Source organism: Hemicordylus capensis, chromosome 1 (genome assembly GCF_027244095.1).
Source record: "Hemicordylus capensis ecotype Gifberg chromosome 1, rHemCap1.1.pri, whole genome shotgun sequence".
In the NCBI taxonomy this organism is placed as follows: Eukaryota; Metazoa; Chordata; class Lepidosauria; order Squamata; family Cordylidae; genus Hemicordylus; species Hemicordylus capensis.
Window position 1 is genome coordinate 59,944,720 of NC_069657.1, and position 23,657 is coordinate 59,968,376.

The window sequence follows — 23,657 nt, forward strand, 5'->3', positions numbered from 1 at the left end:
GAGAGAGAGAGGAGGGGAAGGAAATGGTGGCGGAGGAAAAAGAGGCACTACTTTACGGAACCAGCCGCGCTGTCTTGGCTAGGCCTCTCTAGCACTGGCTCTTTCGATGGCTCGCTAGAAGTTGGTTTGGGAGAGGCTGGGGAGGGGAGACAAAGGTAACCTCTTCTTCGGTGGGTTCTGTGTTCGCGCTTCTCTGCATCACAATACCTGGAGGGGGGCGGGAGGCGACTGAGAGCGCTGCCGGCGTCTCCCTGCCTTGGAAACCGAGCTACGGATGGAGGCTCAGGGCAAGAGAAGCGACTTCCAGCGACCCTTGAGCGGTTCTGGTCCATCTGAACCCTGGCTGACCAGCAAACGTTTCTGTTGTGCTTGGGTGTTAATCTCCGCAGTAGGTTTAAGAGACTATAAATAAAAAACAAAAATAAATTAACACAAGGTACTAGATCTTCATCCGCTTTCACCCCTCCTCCCTCCTTCCCTCCCTTCTCGCTTTAGATTGTAATACTGTAACTTCGTCCTTCTGTATCCTCCCTCCTGTCGACCGTCTGACAGTTTGTTTACTTGAAAGTAAGTCACAAGTCATACAGTCGTCAGTGGAATTTACTTCCAAGTAATTGTGCTTTGCCTTGCGGCCTCGCATTCCGTTTTTTCGCAAGTGGCTTGTGGCCACTTTTAAAAGTTACTGGCCTCGGAAATAGGACCCACTTAGGTTTCTTTCATCGGGAAAAATAATTTTTTGTGTAGGTGGATCCCATGCAAGTTTGCCTGGAAGTAAGACCCACCTTGCACAGCTTACTTCAATGTAAGTGGACAGAGGACGATTTCCTTAGAATGATTATGTTCAATCTGAGTTTTGAATGTTTATGGCTTCCTTGTTTTGATATTCCCTTTCCCCCCTTTGTACATTTATATCTCTTTCTGAAACACACAGCATGCATTTTCAGCTAGGGGAAAAGCTATCGATCGTCTTTCCTGGTAAAATACACACAAATAAGTCAGTCATCCTGCATTGCTTTTATTTTTCTGAGATTCCGCCTTATTTACATTTTATGTTTGGGTTCTGGAGTTATTATTATTGAGTGGGGGGAGGTTGAAGGGGGCGGGAGGAAAGACCAGATGTTGAGGCGATAAATGAATTGCTCCCCCCGCACCCACCCATAAGTTCCTTAAGTTAAGATGAACGGAAAGAGGCGAGCTTAAGGCGAGGATTTCCTGGGGACGGGAATTCAGTGTTAATCACCCGGATCAAATCCTCCCCTTTCCACGGGCACGAGACACACAGCCTTTTGCCGGAGAAAGCAAGCCAAATAGCCCAGAGCCAAATGTCACCAAGGGTGTTGGGAATGGGGTAAGTGGGTGGGGCTGGAGGGGGGGGGGAGATATCCGGATCAAAGTTAAAGCAAAGCTATGTCATCACTCCATCCCTATCACATCATCAATACCTTCGACATATACGATGTTGTGATGCGGAGGATTAAAAAGGAATACAGCAGGAATAATGAGTGAAGATCGAAATTCGATTCGAACTTTTAAGGCCAGCGGTTGTTCCAGAGAAAAGAGGGGTGGGGAATGGAACGGGAAGAGCGGTTGTTAATTGAGGAGTGCCGGGAACTCTATGGATTGAGGTAACCTCAAATGACCTTGCCTCCACGGTATTTATTGATGCTCTTTCGCAACAAGTCGCTGTTGGTGGGGCGAAAGGGTTCGTCACCCACAGCAGCCCGCTCTCCCAAACTAACCAATAACTAATTGTGCCCCCCTCCAATTCTTTTAAAATATTACTTAATTAATGAAGTGCTGTAATCATGCTCATTCTTGAAACTAAAATGCTAGATTTTTCCCGGGTGTTTGTTGTGGGACCGTGTTAAAGTTGGAGAGAGTAGAATAGAAAGCAGGGTTGCTGTTGTTACTAGCCACCCATATAGTAGGTGACCCACTCGGTCTTCTTATTCGGTGTTCTTCTGAATTACCTTTTGGTCGCCGAAATGGGATTCTGAAGAAAGGACAGGTTAGGTAAACATTTACTGATGTGGAGCAACTATACTATATGATATGCAGGAAGGAAAGTGTTGATTAACACAGAAGGGGAAAAAAGCGAAATTAGCTGATTGCATGCTCATAAGTGCAAGCTGTCATTGAACTGCTTTTAAAATAGACACAGCTGGGTGTTTGTGTTGCAAAAATTCTTGTGTTTTTGCTAATACTGAAATAAGCATGATTTTGTATACCAAACATTTTCGGATCATTAAAATTTGTAATCTGCGCTGGTTGTGAAACACAAAGAGAAGCAACCGATTCCTTTGGCTGTCGAATTTGCTGATATGATATTAACTCAATCAGGTCTTGACAATCGCGGCCATTGTGCCATATCAAAGCTCTTTGATCCATTTAATATACAAAGTGCCCAACGTGGGCATTGTTTGTTAACATAGAAAGCCACCCCACCACACACACACCAGAACGGAAGGAGAAAGTTTGTTGATTGTAACAGTGGCATCGCCTGTTAAAATGTTAATGCTCTGAGGTGTTCTAGGTCATATCTGCGTTTACATTACCTGGGGGGGGGGGAATCCGGCATGAATATGAAGCAGAACAGAAACAGATAAACAACAAATAGCGGCAGCAGATCCAGCATTCCCCCCGCCCCCACTTCCGCGCCAAGGTTCCCTCTCTTTGGCAAATGCTTGGAGAGAGCTAAGCCAGTTTCGCCAACATTACAGACATTAAGTACAACCAGCCCCCAGCCCAAGGACCACGTTGCAGGCCTATGCGTTCTAGCCTCTACGATTTATCTTGAAAGCGGTTTGCGTGTCTCTGGTGGGGGAAAAAGACTTTGGAAGGAATCTCTCCAATGGACTGTATCGAGCTAAGAACAATGTAAAGATTCTATAGGAGCACGACTGATTTAGGGTTGCAACCACCACCCTTTTAGGGGAAATGGATCGCATCAGATTGCCTTCCCCCGCAAAGACTCCAAGGTGGCGATTTCATGACTGTCGATCTTTCACAGATCAGGCACGCAGTCGCAGACGAAGCACCCCCTCCGCATTTGTTACGCCAAGGATTACTTCAAATAAATAAGCCATCCAGGAAGAGGGATGTCTTGCGTCACATGTTAATAAATCCAAACTAGCTTCCGCTCCTTGCCTTTCTCGTCACCGTGGCGCACAGAGACTGGATTCCTCACCACCCATGACTCAAAAAACGGTGCATGTGGAAGGGGCACTTCTCCCACCCTTTTACCATTCTAAGGTGGATAAGCGTTATTAATTCACTTCAAAGCGGGGGACGCAGTCCAACCAAAGTTTAGCACTTTCAGTCGCATTGATTTCAGTGAAAGAGGCAACTCACTGCTTAAATTGCGCACGGAAATCCATGTAGCTTAGATATGCTTTAGTTTGGATTGTTTCCCTCGTTGAATGTGCCCCCATCCCGCCAGGTTTCCAAAAGTTAAAAAACAACAACAAACAAGACCACTGCCCACATAAGAGTCTTGTGGCCCTCCTATACCAACTGGAGGGTTTGTTTGTACCCGAGGAAATGTACTGAAGGTCAAGAGGATGAGATTTTGGTCTAAACCATTTAAGACCACTTTACTCCAGAAAAAGGGGGTTCTACTTACAGTGGGGGCAGTTCTAGAATTATTAGAATCTGGACCTTGGTTGGGTTGTCTAGAAAAGTTTCCTCTGAAGTCTAGGACGTGTTGGTGAACAAGAGTTTGGGATATGTCTGAGGCTACCAATGCAAGCTAAATAAAAAAAGGTCAGCACTTGGAGACACAGAATTTCTTCTCCAACCGTTCCACACCTGCGTTGGTAATCTATGAACCGGATGGGACTGCAAGGATGAGGCGGAGGCGGACCCGCAAAGCCCAGTTTCCAATTTAAGAGACAAATGGGAGGGAAACATGACGTCATGGACTCCACTCCTCGCGCAATGTCTTCCTTTGACTTCCAGGCCTCTTCACAATTGCTTTATATTATTAAAATTTTAGAATAAAGGCCGAGGGTCATTTTTCAGAACATTTTTCTCGCCCCTAAACTGAATTGACTTAAGTATGGCCAGACTGTATTCTGCCTGTACTTCAACTGCAGACTGTTTTGAGGTCTAAAAGGATGGACTGGAGCGTTCCCTGGGCCTAACTTCTCAAGAGAACGAGGACTTTTCAGCCATGCCAAAAGGCGTGGAATAGCCTGCGCTGGGCGAGCTCCCCTAAAACCACGTCGAAGAAGGAAAAAGTACGTCCTGGTCCTTCGAGCTGCACTGCCTGAGAGACCCTTGCTTTGCCCCACTTCTTTTCCGCTAGCGGCAGGCCACAGAACAACGTTGGTACCCGGAGGGAGAGCGAAGAAAGCCCATGATGTCTGGCTAGGGCGGGATGACAGTGAGAAAGAAACAGACCGGGGGGCGGGGGGGGGGGCGGAGAGAAAGTACGTTGTCAGCAGCAGGGTCCAAAGAAAAAGAGAAAGAGAGAAAAATAAAAAAGAAGATAGATAGATAGATAGATAGATAGATAGATAGATAGATAGATAGGGAGGCAGAGATATTAACTAGCTACATAGATCTATGGGCAGAGAAAGAAAGAAAGAAAGAAAGAAAGAAAGAAAGAAAGAAAGAAAGAAAGAAAGAAAGAAAGAAAGAAAGGCATATGGAAGGGAGAAAGAGACCGGGTCTTTTCTATCCCGCTTCCCGCCACCCTATTTCCGTCTCTCTGGTCAAAAAGGTCTCCTTGTATCTCTAGCCAACTCTGGTGTCATCCTTAGCAGCTGGGAACGGCGCGAAAATTTAGTGATTAGAAGCTTCTCTCTTTAGCGTGGTGCAGCCCTTCTTCTGTGGGTTTTGGTTACAGGTTCTACGATTAGGTTGGCGAGAACAGTAGTGAACTAAACTTCCCAGTAAGAGGTCTTCACACCAGGGAAGTGTGACTTTGCCGCAGCAGCCCTGCCTCGTCACTCATTAGGAAGCCGCAGGTTGTCAGCGGCTTCTCCTCTTGGCGCGCACACGGGTGCGCGCGTTCACACACGCAAGCTCCGGCACTGAAACTAAATTAAGAAGCAGATGATTAAGAGACAAGCGTCTACGGGGCCTGTCATTTCAGCATCCTTCCATCATAACATTGTGGCACAGGGAAATTTGCTTGAAACCCTTGGAAAAAAAAAATCGATGGCAGAGAGAGCCTAGATTAGAGAGAGAGAGAGAGAGAGCGTCGAGTCTGGGAACTGCTTGCTCCGGATTGTCTTCCGCAGAGGAGGGAGAAGAGATGCTGGCAAGATCCCAGCGGCCTCCAGAGACTTCTTGGAAACTCTTGTAGGCATCTCTCAATTCTCTTCAAGCAGGTACGTGGGCACTGGAAAGTGTGTGTGTGTGGGGGGGGGGGGCGCTGATTCAGGCCGCTGAATAGATTCCAAAAGGATACGTTTGGGGCGGGGGGGGGGAGAAACCCACCCGGCAGAATTTCTCTCCAGCAGGCTTCGGGGGAACTCCCCCTAATGCTAGAGCTGTCTGGAACACGAAGTTCCCACCGGATGACTAATGCTCATTGGCATAGAGAAGGAGGAGGAGGAGGAGGAGGAGGAAGAGGAGGAGGAGGAGGAGGCACATGTGGTGCCCAAGACCTCTCTCGAGCGGCACTCTTGCAGTGCAAATATTGGAAAGAGCCAACCCAGAATTATCCCTTCTTCTCCTTTTCTGCCCACTTTGCGTTCTTCCTTGCCCACAGCCTTCCTCGCTTCGGTTCCTAAAGTGTTTCCGTGGGAAGGCAGGTTTCTAGAGAAAATATAGGTCTCCAGGTGATGCAGAAGGTGGCCCCCTCAAACTCGTGGAGCCCGGTCTTATGGATGATTACGTGGAAAGGAGTACCATTCCGTTCAATGGGGCTTACTCCCAAGGAAGTGTGCATAGGGATCGTGGTCTCAGTAAAGAGGGGGAAACAAGGGAAACGGCGTTTTCCCGTTACATCCTGCCTGGTTTGGTCTTCAACTACAAGGAAGCATTGCAAGCTTTCGCCTTACACAGAGCAAGAAAGAGGGGGAAAGAGAGAGACGGAGGTGGTCCATTTAAGAGAGCCTGTTGAGGGATCTCATCCCGATACCAAACATCTTGAGGTGGACCACAGATCCACTGGAAAATCCAATTAGAACTTCTTTCCACGGAATCAATTCCATTGGAACTTCCTTCTACGTAATGCCCTTAGTGAGACTCTGCGGGTCGTTATTACCGTGGAGTTAGAAAGCGTGGTGGGGATTCACGCATTTTGCACAGTAGTGAGAGTGGCAAAAGCGGGGACAGGAAAGAGATGGAAGTGTGTGGAGGTGAGGAGGCAGAGACACAGGGTGGCCAAACTTTCCCACGGCGGGCGTACTCCAGAGCGGAGGAGGGCAACCCGTAAACTCCTTGTCATTCGCATGATCCGTGAGGGACTCTTAGGCGTTCGTAATCTAAGAATAACGGCAAGCGCCAAAGCGTTAATACTCTGCCTCAGGGCTGCGCCACAGTGTCGCAACATTTACGTTGAAGGGAGGATGTTTATGTTAAGGAATTCTCCCCCCCGCCCCACACTTGTGAAAACTCAAGAGGACATGGAGAATTTAGAAACAACTGCGAGTAACTAAAGTAGTGGTGGTGCTTTGTTGGAAAAGACCTTCTAGATCAACATGAGCGTGTATATAGACACGCAGGTGTGTGTTGGTGCGTGCATTGTATGCTGCTTGCATAGATATAAGTATCTAAAAATGCACTTGTATGTGCACATTACGTTGCCATGTTCTTTCTGGACCTTGTAAAGAGGATGGGTGTTCATTGAAGTTTGGACAGGCAACTGTTGAAGGATGGTTTAACTATGAGATGTCCCGTTTTAGACAACTGGAGGGATTGGGCGATCAACTGCATCCTTTCCATTTGAAGGTTTTTATCACGAGGGCAGTAAATTGTAAACCTGTGTAGCAGATCCTTACTGCGTATATATGGCGTCCTGAGAAAGGGCTGTCTACTCCGCCCAGAGACGTGGATAGGTCGGCTGTTGTTGACAAGTTGTTATATGGGAAATTGTAGGCAAACATCATTCCCTCGGTGTAGGCCGACAAACGTCTGGTCTATGTAGAATACCATCTCTGCCTTATACGTGACCAAACAGTGCAGCAGAAGGCAAACCTCTTGCCCCTAGTAAAACAAACACGCACTAAACACAAGCTTTACTCTTATTTTTGATGAAGACATCAATTTAAGGCAAAGTTTTGAAGTTTTCAGTTCGATTGTTGATTGCTCAATAATTATTAATTTCTATTAAATATTTATTATTGTATCATAGATAGATAGATAGATAGATAGATTTTAAGGCACCCAATACAGAGGCATCTTTAACTGGGATCACACTTGTACATTCGTTTATTTATAGAGTGAGAAATCGGAAGTTTTAATTTTCCATATTTAGCCAATAGACACAAAAGTTCCCACCCTCTCCCATTAAAATAAAATAAAATAAAAAATCAAGAAATTACGGGTTCATTCCTCCCGAACCACCGCTGATTTAATTTTAAGGAAGTGAATGGAATAGAGACTAAACATTTGGTTTTAAATGGGGAAAATTCTATTGATTTCCATGGTATGTGTATTAAGGCTCGTAGTTCTACTGAAACAGTCGCATTTTAGCTATGGAGATGCGGTGATGTCTTTTCTTTCTGCCACTCCTGTCCAGAAAAGTTGGGCGAACTGATGCCCGGTTCGGTCCGAACCGTCCAGGGACCTGCTTCTAGTGGGTTAGGTTCCTAGGCCTCTGCCAACCAGTAGGACTGCGAAAGTGGAGCGCTCCCCCTCAAACACACATACCCCATTGTAATGCTCCGAATTAGGGAGCTTGCTGTTTAGTGGGCACAGACGACCCCAGTTTGCTTGGGTGTGAGAGCAAAACCCCTGAAGCGAAAGAACTGTGCGACCTTGCAAATAAACACAGGCGATTGTCAAAGCCTTTCCCCGTTTTTGGATAAGAGCTGAGTTGCCAGTGGCACTGCCTAACAGGAGCTCCAAGGAGTCCGAAGTGCTCTTTAGAACAAGGAGGAGGGCCAGAAGTGCACCTAGGTAATTTTGGAGCCTGGACCTAAAGGCCTTTGGAGGCCCCCTCCGCTGCAAGTCAAGCATCATTTTTTTAACGTGCAGGCTCTTAAGGGCACAGACCACACCGCCCAGGACAGACTAAAGAGGATTTGGGGGTACCCAGGGGTGTGTGGAAGCCGAGGACTTCGGCCTGAAGTCCAGGGGTAAGAGCGCCTCTGACCGAGATTGTCCGGGTGACCTTCTCCCAGGGCTTCGGCAAGGCCTGCCCTGCGCTGTGCTTAGCCTCAGCATATGCAGGCAAAGACTCCGGGCCACAAAAGGGAAAACGTGTCTGGCCAAAAATTCGGCGGCCCTCCTGGCCATGAGAACGGGCGGCCCACTAAAGTTTGCAGACTACCATCCCCCCCACCCCGCCCTCCCCCTCTTGCCACACATCAGGTCCATTGATGGAGGACGTAGGCTGCCCTTGTGGGCCCCAACGCGGAGGGAGGGGGGGAGATGGAGCGCCGAAAGACCGCTCCGGCGCAGCGCGGACTGTCGTCTGGAGGTCTCCAGCGTGCTGGTGAGCGTAACAGTTTTTCTATCGTGCACAGAAACACAGCGCAGTGGAAAAACATTATTGATTGTTATTTGCCAAGTCGCCCTACAAACAGCAACTCAACTATTAAATAGTGTTGTAACCCGGGAAACTCGAGCAAACAGACGGATCCTTGGGGGCCGTTTCTATCTCTTGCCTGCCTCTTTTTGCCCGCGGCTGGGATTATCGATAGCTCGTCCGAATCGTGTCTCTTTTCTGTCGCCAGTCTCAATCCGAAACGTTTTGGTTGCCAGCTCCGTTTGCCCCACTCGAATGTCAGACCAAGAAAGTTTGGGCGCGATCCAGACTGAGTGTCCCTAGATCTTAGCAGAAGGGAGTTAAAAGTTTGCTTAACTTTTCCATTGAAAGATAGCGGATGTCAAAGTGCCTGAAGGTTTGCGCCCTGTTTCCCCCCCCCGAAACAGGGGCCTTACCTATAGATACCGAAAGATAGCGGCGAAATTCTGAAGGCTTCCATGCCTCCAGGAGTCTTTCCAATGACATTATTATGGATGGTAGTTGATTCCCCACCACACTTACTTATCGGTAGCACGCCGCCCTACGTTATATTACTGGGTAGTAAATCAATGGGACGATTTCAAGTAAAACTAGTGTTCAGGTTCGGCTGACAGCGAGTCTAGGAATACGCCCCCCCATCTCAGCGATCTACTTTCCCAAGAGTACATTTTTAGTGCCTCGATAAATAGGGTTTTCTCTGCACTCTAAAGGCTGCGCCCTTTGGAAAGAAAGAGCCTCTGAAATCGCTTGTTTCAATGGGCTACAAAGAATTTTAACTTGAGATGCAAGAGATCGTTCAGAAAACTGTCCAACGAACTTCGAAAAGAGTTTGGCTCCAGATCCTTTTCTGTTGATGCCTCTGCATTACGGTTATCATCCCGTTTGTTACTTGGTCCTAGAACTGCATGTCACTTGGACTGTGAGGAGAGGTTTGTTTTGTTTTGTTTTGTTAAAACCTGGTACGGAAACAGGCCGATGTCTTAGTCGGTGCATCAAAACGGGCAGTTAGACAAAACGAGCACGCCGAATTTATGCCCACCATCTAGCTGGGACGAAATTTAAATCCCGAATCCTTGCTGGACTGTGTACGTCGTTTTGATCTGTACCAGCCAATGGCACGCACCTCAAGGGTGGAAAGATTTGGGCAGGAACCCCTATGCTCGAGCATGTGTCAGAGGAAAGGGGGGGGGGGCCTTGCACCACGGAGATAGTCATTCTCCTTGCAGGGTCCTACGCAAGAGCCTCAGGAGATCGCTTTTCCCTCCCACTTGCACCCTGAACCTTAAAGTTGAGAAACTGTCCAGGTAAACAGCACATTCAAATGTATATAACAAACGTACAAAGTGTGGTGGCAGCGGCCACTAGCCTAGATGGCTTGAACAAAGGGTTAGACACACGCATGGCAGATGGGTCTCCCGGTGGCTATTAGCCATGGTAGTTAAGTAGAACCTCCATGTACAGAAGCAGTCTACCTTTGGATACTCGGTGCCCAGACAATCAACAAGGGAAGGCCTTCAGCCTCACGCCCGTGTCTCTCAGCTTTGAGGGGTATCTCACTGCTGGTATTGAACCAACAAAGACAGTTCTTGCCTTCTGATTTGCCAACCTGGTAGACAATTCATTGTTTGTTGTTGTTGTCGTTGTTGTTGTTTTGTGTGTGTGATGCAAAAAGATTATGGAAACCCGCAGCCTTTAATCATAGGATACAACCTTCCAAAGACTGTCATTTTAGAGATTCAGTATATACTGCCGAAATGAATGGCTCTGAGAACGCAGAGAACTGCAGTTCTGCCAGCTATTAAATCCACGGGGCAAATAAACCCACAGGAGAAGCTCTGAATAAATCTGCAGGTCAAAATTCAGCATTTGAAAGTTCCACTGAACTTGAACTCAGCTGAACTTGACTGTAGTTGCCTTTGGCTGGCTTGCGGTTCTGGGGCAACCCAGAAATCGACGCGCTCCGTGGAAAACAAGCTCCCCCCACCTTATAAAGCTAAGGCTGGGATCTCTTTGCTTCGAGATAGTTAAGTCACTGTTGGTTATACCTGTGTAATCGACTCCAAAAAGAACATAGGAACAGTATGTAGATAATTAGTCTAATTGCTTAGAGGAACGTAATTGGCGTTATATTTTCCTGTAGCAGTGTCTGTATACCTCTTCTCCCTTGATAAATATATATTTAAAAAGAATCCCTCAACTGCCTGTCTCGACATGTTCTTATGTTTTGAAGAATGAAAGGAACAACAAACCCATTACAATAAAGTCACCCCATCTGATTAGGCATGTAATATTTTCTATTTAAGCCTTTTACATTGTAAAAACAACAACAAGAACAAGAGATCGCTGCCTCGTGCGCTTTCCCTTTCGCATTTCGAAGTTTTAGGTTGTAGAAGGTGGAGGCTTAAACACACACACACACACACACACACGCACCTCCCCGCCCAAGGATTGAGTTCTATTTATAAATGTTAGGGAAGTGTACATTTCTTCCCACCCAACAAAACAGGAACGCAGCGGCAATTTCCCAGCGAATAGGATTCGAAAATATAGATTTTTTTTTTAAAAAGCTACCAAGTATAATTCAATCAAATTACAGAAAATTGCTTGAAAATCCAGAGCAGGAGCGATCCATTATGTCTGTTTTATTAGTGACAAGTACAATTACTCTAAACTAAAGAACACTGGTGAATATATAATTGGCCGTAATCATGTTAGTGTTTGAATAAAAAATGACGGGAACATTTAACACTTTGACAACAAAATGTTCAGGAGGAAGAGAGGGGAAAAAACTTATTTATTCAAACAGTTTTTATTTGCAACCACGCGAGGGAGAAACACACTTTTGCTTGGGAGCGATCGATGGTTTTCACCCACCCCTCCGCCCCCTCTGTAAGAAGCAAATCTCTGCGGTTTGTGTGTGGAGGGGAAAGGATTGGACTGCACCTCCATCTCTTCCTTTAGCCCAGGCCGTACCTAAAGGACGCCACCTACAGGGAGAGGTCCCTATCCTTTCCCCACAGCCAATCACTGAGAAGGACCCCTACATCCTTGCGAACAGTCCTCCTTACACTGGGCTCCAGAACAACAATGATCACAATATTTGCTTTGGAGTTGCCTCGGTTTGTTAACACTTGACGTGATCTACGGATCGGATTGTAAGAGCCCCTCCCATTTTGGTGGCATGGATCTGCAAAGTTTCATAACAACAGCGACAGCAACGACGGGGAAGGGGGTGTGTGGTGGTGGGGGGTGGTGGTGGAGAGCGAAGATAGACTGGTTTTTAGGCAAACGAACGACTTGAGGGACTGTTGGTTGGGAAAGGAGACTGGCTAACTTCTCAAAGGTTCGTTTAGCCCCCGTCTCTCTCTCTCTCTCTCTCTCTCACACCCCCCCCCCCGCAAAGAGGGCAACATGAGCAAATCTCCCTTTTTAAAGCTGATTGAAAAATAACTAATGCCAAAAAAGGGGGGGGAGGGGAATTCCCCTCTCCCCACCTAGAGAACTGATTTTTTTTTTTTTTAAAAGCTTGCATGGACTCCAGGCATCTACAAATAAATTGAGACTGCTTTAAAAACATATCGATTGTCACGTTTGACACACACACACAGCCGCAAGCTCTGGGAATTATAGTTTGGTGATAATGTGGAAGATACTTGGGCAGGCATTCCTAGCACCCCCATTGAACCTCTACAGAACTACAGTTTCCGGGGTTCACTGCTTGGCTACTTTTGACAGTGAAACAGACTTGGAGAGGAATTGAAATATTAGGGTTCACATGACTAAGAACGCAACTCCAAGGTTGTAGTAGCAGTAGCAGCCGCAGTTATAGTTAGGATGATGATGATCACGGGGACTCCAATACCAAAATAGTCAGAAAATCAATTATTTGGCATCTTTGGCTAGTACATCAGAGTATTCGTCAGTTCTGTTTCCTGTTGAAGGGGGCGGGGGTGGAGTTCGTGGTTTGACCTTGCTTTTAAAACGTAACGAGTTCGTCTGCAAAGTCATGGAAATACCGGGAAACCGAATATAAGCTATGGGCTTTGAAAAGCTAGAACATTGAGTTGTCCTCGTGAAAGAGAAGGAGTAAGCGGTTTTGTTATAGTACAGGTTTGATTCATGGACACTTCCGCTCCGACTCTGAAGTCGAACACATTTCTCAGATTTATACATATTTTTCATATTGTCGGTTTCCCATATTTCCTTTCCATCTTCACTTCACTGGGGCCTCTGGTTTTGCTTAGGACTTCCAGATCAGGAACATCCAGAAAGATGGTCGCAACCCTGCGCCCGCTGGAGTCCACTCATGTGGCTGAAACCTTAGCCATTGGAGCGTGGATTGCAGAGAGTTTGGGGAAGGGACTTAACGCGCATGCAGACACCGGCTGGGACAGAGGGTTCCAGGGGTTTCTGCCTAGCTTTGGAAGAAGGGCACCAAAGTTTCCCAAAGTTTTCGCCCCGCAAAAAAAGAAAGAAGGGGGGGGGGCAGTTTCCCAAAGACCTGTGGCTGTCGCTTCCATCTGTATCCCGAAGCCATGACAGAAGGTTTTCAAAGGCGGCAGAACTGAGCAAAATATTCCCATTTAAAACAACCACCCACACAACACGGCTCCTGAAATCTTCATTTCGAAGCCCCGCGGTCTCTCCCTTCCCCTCTCCGGCATCGCTGTTAACAAACATCACCCCCCCTCCCCACCTAGAGCCCCAACAACCTGCTTTTCGGGGGGGGGGTTGCGGGGGGGGCGGAGCGCGTTATCAGCTAAGCCTATGGCTCTAATTTTAACGAACAGGTCTATAATTTCTTGCCGGCATTTTATGAAACCGCAGATGTTAGCCCTTTTCTACGTGTTCGGGCTGCTAATGCCCGACCACTTAACACAACAAAAAATGCTCATCATCGCTGGAGTCTTTCCCAGGGCCAGCTCGATGAGTTCCAGGCACACTAGGCAACGTGGGGAGGTGAGGATGGGAGGGTGGGGGGGGAGGAGCCCGGGCTCTTCAGTCTTCCCATCTGGTCATGTGATTCCCCACTCTCCCCTGAACCTCAGCTCTCACGACTAGGAGGAGCCCAGAGGAAACCCTCCAGTTTCGCCTCCTACAGTCAAGTCCTGGGGATTGAAAGCTAGCGGCTCTGTAGCTCCCGCCCCGCCCCCGTCATCTTCTTGTCTCCCCAGTGTCCCCTCCCCCGGCCGGCAAATAGGCGCTTAGGAAAGAGTTGCAGATACTTTCCTGCTTACTAGGGTTGGGGTCTCGGGCTTCTTCTTAGGTTAAGCCGGTGCGCGTTGCGGTTATGGACATTTGTGTGAGTTATTTTCTCCTTCAAGAGGCTCCTTCAAGAGTATTAACAGACCGCGGGGATTTTCACCCGCTGAAGAAGGTAAATCTGAAGCCGGAATTGCGAATAAAATAAAATAAAAGCGGGCAGGGGAAATCCAAAGAACCTGGTAGGAAAATAAAAGACTTCTTTTCATTTCAGCACACATGCGCCCCTCCCTAAGAACAAAATATATCCCTTTCAGGAAGATGACAAGGCGGTCTATTCTAAATCGATGTTTGTGTTCTTCAAAGATTTGGAAAAACTTTTCTGGCAAAGTAGCAGTCGCTCAGGTGCAGTAGGTTCATTTGAACAGCACCAGCGACATCTAGTGGCAGAAAAGCACACCTCCAGTCAGCCTCATTTCAGAGTTACCCAGAGGGATATAGAGAAGAAACTGAACTAGATTTCCTTCCTCCCCCACCCGCCCTACGATAATTTCATGAGATTGGCCTAGAGTTCCAGCAAAAACTTGAGCGAATTCTTTCTTAGTATTATAACAGCAACAACTGTTTCTCATTGAATGCAGCGTTACAGGCTTTATTAGTCGAGGTGGGGACGGGGAAGGTGCAAAGATGGGTGAAAATTTTCAGTGCCCCGCGGGAGGAATTCTGCGGGAGGATTTTTCAGCCTGCAAAAAATGAACACCAGCCCTTCATCATCTCAGATCTTTGCCGTTTGCTAAAACCCAAAACACCAGGGTGCACTTAGGTAAATTTGGAGCCTGGACCTAAAGGCCTTTGGAGGCCCCCTCTCCACTGAAGGACCCCCTCCTGCAGCACGTCCATTCGTTCATTCATTCATTCTATTTCTATACCACCCTTCCAAAAATGGCTCGGGGTGGTTTACACAGAGAAATAATAAATAAATGAGATGGACCCCTGTCCCCAAAGGGCTCACAATCTAAAAGAAACATAAGATAGACACCAGCAACAGTCACTGGAAGTACTGTGCTGGGGCTGGATAGGGCCAGTTACTCTCCCCCTGCTAAATAAAGAGAATCACCTGGTTAAAAGGTGCCTCTTTGCCAAGTCAGCTGGGGCCATCATCCCCCCCTACACACACACACACACACACACTTAAGCATCATCCCCCCTACACACACACACACCTGTGACAAACATAGTATTTTTTTAACACGTGGAGTATATTTATGCAGTAGCAGCAGAAACATTTCAACACACAACATATCCTCACCCCAAGTTTCCTTTCCCCACTTCCCCCTCTCTAAAGCACCTGGCACAGGTCATGATCACACTTGGTGGTGCAGTGCAGGCCAGCAGGGACCACCCCACCCAGGACAGTCTAGAGAGGATTTGGAGGCCCCCAGGGGATATGGAGGCCCCGGACTTCCAAAGGCCAGGGGTAAGAGCACCACTTCCACAATCCCTGCACAAAAACCCAAGACGAGGGAGGAATGGGCCAACTACTAGGCGTGTTCAGGGAGAGAGCAATCAAGTGGGCCGGCAGGGCGACCCAATTGTCTGCAGACTCTTTCCTTCTTGCGGGAGCGGGGGAGATGCGCTGCAGTCTTTGGGTCTGGTGGTCAAGCCAGGATGCCTCCCTCCCTTTCAGCATCCGCATCAACTCTCCTTAACCCTGCGAGCCACCTTGTTGCTCCGCGCGTTGGCCAGCCTCGCTTGAGATGCTCCATCGATTTAATAGAGGGGGAGGGGGAGAAAGGGACAGAGGTCTTCTTCTTGTCCAGCCTCGATCCTTGTCACGCTGACGTCTTTCGCAGGTGGCAGCCCGGCACAGCTTGGGGGCCATCCGCCCCGCCCACCCCTTCAGCACTTTTGCTGGCTCTCCATCTTGCTTTTCCAGAGACAGAGAACAGCAACTTTCTTTAGTTGTTTGACCCAGCGGCAGCAGCAGAAAGGAAAGTTTCGAATTGAGCCCCAAAGACTGTAATAGGCTTACTCTGGGGACTTCACCGTTTGGGCTGTTCGGGAGGGAGAGTTTGCAAATGGAAATGGTTGCAACTCAAGGTCACACAAACACCGCATTCATACAATCGAAAGCAGTGTTCTTCCCAGGTTTGGGAGCTGTGTGTGCTCCCAATGTTTGGTTGTTTGGAAGCAACGCTAGGAGGAAGACCTGGGTTGCTATTCCTCTTACCTTGCTTCCGCACAATCACTTCTACCCAGGTTTTCCTCCAACCTTGCTTCCACACAACGGAAAATTAGGAGTGCACACAACCCTCAAACCCAGGTAGAACACACAGTTTTTGATTGTGTGAATGATCTCTCTCTCTCTCTCTCTCTCTCTCTCTCTCACACACACACACACACACACACACACACACACACACACACACACCCCTCAATATGGACCTCCCAATGCACCTTCTGAGATTCATAGTATGTAAGGTTTGTATGAAGGCTCCAAGAATTGATACATCTACAGTGGGGAGCAAATCATGGAATGGTTCTGATCTGCATGTGTGAAGGAGCCATGGCAGTTCAAGCCGCACAGTTCTGGGGAGCCTCTTCCCACAAGCACCGAGGGCTAGTATAAACACAACAGGATTTCTCACCACATGTCAACATATGAAGCTGTCTTACATCAAGTCAGGCCATTGGGGCCTCTAGCATAATATTGTCTTAGAACAGTGGTTCCCAACCGGGGTTCCTCCAGATGTTGCTGAACTACAACTCCCAGCACCCCCAGCTAAAGTTTATTATGGCTGGGGAAGCTGGGAGTTGTAGTTCTGCAACATCTGGAGGAACCCTGGTTGGGAACCGCTGGCCTAGACTGACTGGCAGCAGTTCTCAGCAGGAGTTTTCCCAACAAGCCCTACCTGGAGATGCCAAGGAGCACTCAACAGCACTTGATGTAAACTGCCCTGAGCCATTTTTGGAAGGGCGGTTTATAAATCAAATAAATAATATAATAACACTAGATGTGTGGCAGTTGATCATGGGACTCCCTTGAGAAGTCCTGACTTGGAGGTGGCTGCCGGGGCTGATACCTGATGGTGCTCACTCAGAGGAACAAGCCTGAGCAAGGCGTCGCTTAATAAACACCAAGCGATGAACATGCATGTGTGAACACATACCAAACGCTGAGCAACGAAGAGATGTGTTGAACAAATCTAGGGGTGTAGCTATAATTGAGCAGATGGGTTCAAAGAACTCAGCCCCCAAGCTCCTGAGGCCCCCCCAGCTCCACCCCTCCCTATTTTCTTCATTATCTCTTTCACTCCGAGGGGTCCGCAGGGGAAAGGAGTGAACACCTCTCCTCTAGCTAAGCCCCTGAACAAACCCTTAAATGTAAAGTGCGCCCTCGGGCTTAGTGTTTGGTGCCGGGTCCTGGCGACCACAGAGCCCTGTGGTTGTCTTTGGTAGAACACAGGAGGGGTTTACCATTGCCATCTCATGAGATGATGACTTTCAGCACCTTCCTATATTGCTGCTGCCAGATATAGGTGTTTCTGTGAAACTTACCAGCGGGGTTTCAAACCGGCAGCCTCTGACTTGCTAGTAAAGTCATTTCCCCGCGGTGCCATTATGGCAGATTCCATGGCATGCATGTGGCCATTTGAACCTGGAGATTCGTTCATCTCTCCCACCATCAGCACAGATGGTCACACCACCAAGAGAGCCTTTCACCTCTCACCGGACACAAGCTGCAGTCCCCTGGAACTTTGCCCAAGGGACACAGTCGGGCTTATCTTTTGGTCCCTGGAAGTTCAATCGGCAGTTCAGTTGGGAGGAAAGGCTTGCTTTTCTTTTTGGTCTGTTGTGTACCTATTTCATGTATGTCTATTCAGAGATTTTTGCTTGGCTCTAGGGGCAGTCTTGAGCCCCCTACAAGAAGTCGAGTCCTAGCACTGTGCAAAAAAGTAATAGCAAAAGGCTGGTCATATTAGAGGGGCCTGATAGATAGATAGATAGATAGATAGATAGATAGATAGATAGATAGATAGATAGATCCAATGCTCCAGTGGGGAAATGACTTGACTAGCAAGCCAGAGGTTGCCAGTGGAATCCCTGCAGGTATGTTTTGATGGCACACTTTACCTTACCTTACCTTATGTTTCCCAGACTATGGGAAACACCTATATCGGGCAGCAGCGATATAGGAAGATGCTGGAAGGCATCATCAAATACTGTGTGGGAGATGGCAATGGTAAAGCCCTCCTGTATTCTACCAAAGACCGCCACAGGGCTCTGTGGGTGCCAGGAGTCAACACTGACTCAACGGCACACTTTACCTTAGATAGATCGATATAGGTATAAAATATTATGTCTTTGCGCAGTCATAGGTCTATCAAACTCAGTTAAATATTTGGCTGTATATGTTTTTTCGGAGTGCCAAATGAGTTTTGGCAAGGGTGAAAAAAATCAATGTTCCAAAGAAAGAAAAGCAAAGAGACACCTTTTCAAGCACTGATTCTCTTATTAGCAGGGGGAGAGCAACTGCTGATGGTGTCTACCTTATCTATGAAGGATACGAATAGGACCAATATACCGCTTTTCAAGTTTCCCCCAAAGCGGTTTACATAGATATAAATAAATAAAATAGCTCCCTGTCCCCAAAGGACTCACAATCTAAAACAAACAAACAAACAAACAAACAAACAAACAAACAAACAAACAAACAAACAAACAAACAAACATTAGATAGACACCAACAACAGCCCCTGGAGGGATGCTGTGCTGGGGAAGGATAGGGCCAGTTGCTCTCCCCCTGCTAAATAAAGAGAATCACCCCCTTTAAAAGCTGCCTCTTTGCTCAGTTTGCAGGGCACCCCTTCGTGGAAAGCATAAGAGAGGGTCTATGAGGACTGTGCCAGGGACCAAAGCCTCGAAAGGAAACTGGGAAGGAAAAGACAGCTGTGCTGTGCTGGAAGAAGTCCGTGAAACCTACAAGAGTCACTACGGGGCTCCGCATATATGTATCTTTACAGTGGCAATGACGTAATAGTATTACATCATTACAACGATGTCGTGTTACAGAGTAACTTTAGCCAGATAGATGTCCCCACCAAAATAGCTCACTTACATTCTACATTTAGGCAGTTGCATGTATGTCAGGGAGTGAACGGGAAAGGTAATAAATGGGGTTGCCAACTTTGATTTTTAACTGTTCCCTATTTCTTTTATCCTAATAGCAGCTTGATTAGAAGACATTAGACGAGACCGTTGTTTTCATCTGTGAAGCTGTCTTGCTGAGTTTGCAGCTCAAGCTGCCGTCCAAGGCACAAGAGCGAGACAGACTAGTGTTTATTTCTGGTCAGTTGGCAACCGTAAGATTCTGTAGCGTTTGATCAGGTAACAGGTTAAACCGATCGGTCTAAAAAAATAATTGGTCGGCTACAAAGGTGCCCCCTGACTAATATGGTCAACAAATATAAAGAAAATAAGTGTATTTTTCATTTAATAGAAACTACGGGGCGGGGGGGGCGGGGGAGTGCAACCGTAAAATAGAGGAAAGGGAAACACATAATCTAGGGAAAGAAGCATTCCCTCCTATAGGTGGGCGCGGAGGGAATACATCTTCTACAAGGATGCTTCCTGAATCACTTCTGTGCAACTTCTGTGCAACATACAAAGCATGTGAAAGATAAGTGTAATTCTATTTCATCGATTTAGATGTTTTAACATTCTTTTTCGTTTTAGCAAGTTTCTCATTGGCTTGGGCATTCAAGGAAGGCAGGACATATATACAAATACATGTATATTTATTTATTTGTGAATTATGAATTGAATTATGAATTGTGAATTGAATTACGAATTGTGAACGGTTACTTCCCCCCCTGCAAATATTTAATCGATTGATCGATCGATTAATCAACTAAAGTGCATTGGATTAACCGAGTAAGATTCTTTTAATCGGGCGACAGCCCCAGTAACAAGTGACGAACGGGAGGAAGTGCAGTGCTGGAGAGGTCCTTTTTGCAGGTACAGTTGCTGGCTGAGGAAAGGGATAAGGGACCGTAAGAAGGGGCCAGGACTGAAGCAGCGCGCTGCCTGGAGAGATTGGCTAAGGAGGCAGGGGCCCGAGGCGCGCTTTTGCCCTTCGCTCTGAGGAGGATTCAGCCGAAGCAAAAGCAGGCGCGGAGAGACTCTTGTTTACTTCTCGTTCTGTGTTTGGAAATGTATCTCCCACCTTCCGACAGTTCGTCCTCAAAGGGACTTCCAACTTCAAACCACTATAATAATCGAAAGCAGGTAAATCCTGCAGATAGCAGCCAGACGAGGATGAAAAGCCTCTCAGAGAAGGAAAAATCATAACAACTTTACATCATCCAATGACTCCCAAAGTTTGGGTAAGGAAAACGTATTAAACCGGCGTCTCAATGGAAGTAAGGTAGAGGCCTGGTGAATGCCCTTGGAGAGAGAATTCCAAAGACGGGGGGGGGGGGGGGGTCACCACAGAAAAGGCTCTGTCCCTGGTCCTAAAGGAAATGGAGCAGCGCTTAAGCAGAAGACCTTAACAAGAAATAGACAGAGGAGAAACAATATGAAGGACTCAAACCTATCTTTTTAGCCACGGCCTCCGCCTCTCTCTCTCTCTCTCTCTCTCTCTCTCTCTCTCCTCCACTTTCTCTTCTGTAAACGGAGATTAGCAACCTACTACACAAAGCTGTCGTGCGTATGAGAACTGTAAATAATCCTCCAGAAGTTCAAAGGGCTGTAGAAATGATTGCGGGGATCCTTTCCTTGCAATCAAGAGACCTAGAAACTCGGGCTTCGTTTTTTTTTTTTAAAAAAAAGCTGATGGGTTTGTTCGTTCCCCTCTTCCCAGCCTCATCACCCACCCAATGTGCCTCCACAGCAGAACATTTCAAAACGGGGTCAGAGGTCCTGTGTCAACACAAACCATGCAGGTGGGGATAAAAATACCTATGAATCCTGGGGGAAGCCTCCTTCGCCCCCAGCTGTGTGCGTGTATGGGGGAGGCTTGTATGTTTGTGTGAGCTAAGGAATGCTCACTTTTGAGAAAGACCAAGACAGAATAGCCCGAGTTCAGTGTTGGATTTGTGAACTGATAGGGGGCCTAAGCCTGTCTAAAGCGCGTTTCGGACAGGAGGGGTTCGGTGGACAAAAGACACTCCGTACATGCTCAGATGCACGTTGTTATTCACACACACCCATGGTTTCAGTGCCAAATTAAGGACCTCCACCAGAGTTGCCCCAGCTCTTTCCCCAGCCACGGCGGGCTCGGCCCATAGGAAAAATCTGTTCTCTTTTCCTTCCACAGTTGCCTTTGCAGAAAGTCTCCGGTCGATCTCAGCTCCCAGACGGTGCTGTTATTCCTCGGCAAATGCGCTTAGCCTGAGCGAAAATGGTCCTCCTCCTTATTCGCCCCTTTGCTCTCTTTTTGCCAGTCAGAGATAAACGCAGCCCCACGCTGGTGAAATATTGGGCGGGGGGTGGGGAGGGAGAGGGAGAGGAAGAAGAGGTGGAGAGGGGAAAGGAGAGTCTCTAATTAACCCGATCCCTGGAATCGGATCTAAAAGAGGACGAGAGTACTGCGCGCGTCGCCTTTAGCTCAACCGAGAGGGAGATTCGACTTTGTCTTCTTCAAAAACGAAGGGCGAGAACTGACTGAGAGGGGTCTCAAAGTCTGGGCCTGTCTGACAGTGTGAGCGCTTGAACCCGGATCTTCCGCGGAACCGGCGCCTGCTCGCGAGCTGCCTGCTCCTGAGGCTTCCCCTCTTTTCCTTTCTCTCTTTTCGGTTTCTCCATTGCGCTCCAGGGGGAGGCGGGTGTGTGTGTGGGGTGTGTGTGTGTGGCGTGTCTCCTTTCCCCCCTTTCCTCCTCTTGCATTGCTCCAAACCTCCACATTGTGGGCGAGTTGCGGGCGAGTCCCACTAAGCAACAACAACTCGGTAGTGCCCGGGCGAGCAGCCCCCTCCCCCCTCCCCTCCCCCGCGGCTGGGCTTGGCAATTGACAGAGCTCATTATCATGCTGCGCTCACTCGCTGCCTGTCTAGGGGCGGAGAAAGGAGCGGTGGGGGGAGGCAGCCAGCCCCAGACAAAGCCCGTGCAGCTGTATTTGAGCTGGGCCAGAGCTGGCAGACGTGCTCCCGTCTCCTGGGCTCGGCGCGCTTGCCTCGGCACTGGGAGCGCTACCGAACAATGCCCAGCAAAGCCCGGGAGGCAGCGAGCGAACATTCCCTTAGTGAAAAAGCCAGGGTGGCGGGGGGGGGGGTGCGTTTTGGCCGCAGCGCAGCCCCCCACCCCACCCCACTGCCAAACTATGCAGCTGACGGGGCTGGGAGAAAAGGGGATCTGCGGAGCTGAAAGCTCTCAGGGGCAGGGCTCCAGGACCTCTCTCTCTCTCTCTCTCTCATACGCCCTACCTTCTGGCTTCCACAAGTTTTATGAACCCCCCCTTCCAAAACAAATAGCTGTGGAGGTGAGAGTCACAAAGGTGACCCCCCCCCGTAATTCGAGTACTGCAAACTCTTTATTCGTCTGTCTAATATACTGGGGAGGGTAGAGGTGTCTGGACCTCGCTCGCTCGGGGTGGCGTCTGAAGCCTTAAGGCACTTCCTTAGGAGCTAAAAGGTGAGCTCTGAGAGGAGCCAAAGTCACTCGGCTTGCTGTACACACTCGTGTGCGGAGGAGATCTCCCCCCCCCTCTCGCGCGGGTGGGGGAGCAACCTTGTTATATTCTGGGGAGCGATCTTTGCCCAGAAGCTGAGGGATGCAGAGGCCAAAAGCAGAGGGATGCCCAGGCAGTCTTGATGGAACATACATCGCCGGGTTTCCTGTTCCTCGGGACAGCCTTCTCTGTGTTGAGGGATCGTCATGACGGCATATTCCAAGCCCTGGAGGTTTAAGAGGCGTGGAGCCGGGTTCCCCTCCCTCTCCCTCCATGTATATCCCTTTTGTCGAATAAAAGCGGATGGCAGTTACTCCTTTGGAAGGGATAGACAACACACGCGGCTGCGTTCCGGCCTTTGTCCCAGCCGGCGCTGAACTCTCTTTGGCCACGCAGTAGTGAGGGACGGAGCGCATCAGGTCTTCCTGTGCCTAAAGAACGTGCGTTCAAGGATTATGCATTGTAGATTAAGTCTCCGGTTTTCCTTTAAAACAGCCAAACAAATATCGGAGGTATTTTGTGGAGTTGAGTGATCAGAGAGCCTTAATTGCTGGGGGAACGGGCAAAAGCATCATCGGGCAGAAAATTCATTTAGAAAGGAGCCTTTTTGGCTAGGTAAATCTAAATAAAACCAATAAAGTGGATTTTAAATCTCTTTCTCACCCAAATCCCTCAAGCAAAATAGGGCGAAGTTTGCGTCTGCTCTCGCTTTCAAGAAGGTCGCTAGCAAAATCTTGTGCAGCCTGAAATTGTGTGTTAATCCTTACTCCCAAGTAAGTGTGTATTGGGTTATAGCCAAATTTCCCCAGAAAACTATATATATTTTTGATCTAAAACTAGATTCATAGCTTCAGAACGGCGATCAAATCTAGAGGGTTTTATACCCCGGCCATGTTTGGAAATATGCGGCACATAAAACATCTGCATACATTCAGATGTGCTAAAGAATTCACGTGCGGAAGGAAAAGGCAACAATCCTGAAATACATAAAGGTAGAAACAGCACAACGTTCCAAACATTCCAGGAATCGGTTTTCCCTTTTATATGCCTCGCACAACAAATTTGAAAGCGTTATGTGTGTATGCACGTATATAGACACAATTGTTGCTAGCTTTTTTATGCCTTTTCAAACGGATAAAA

General features: G+C 47.9%; 1 long non-coding RNA gene across 2 annotated transcripts in view; it reads left to right on the forward strand.

The window, feature by feature from the left end:
• Window positions 1–4,009: 4,009 nt before the first annotated feature.
• The window catches only part of LOC128342883 (uncharacterized), a 65,436-nt gene continuing 45,788 nt past the window's right edge, over window positions 4,010–23,657 (forward strand). Inside the window, exon 1 of one of the 2 annotated variants that reach the window (XR_008315231.1) lies at window positions 4,010–5,336. This is a non-coding gene — a long non-coding RNA (uncharacterized LOC128342883). The remainder of the gene's footprint in view (window positions 5,337–23,657) is intronic. The other variant, XR_008315232.1, reaches the window with a different exon arrangement.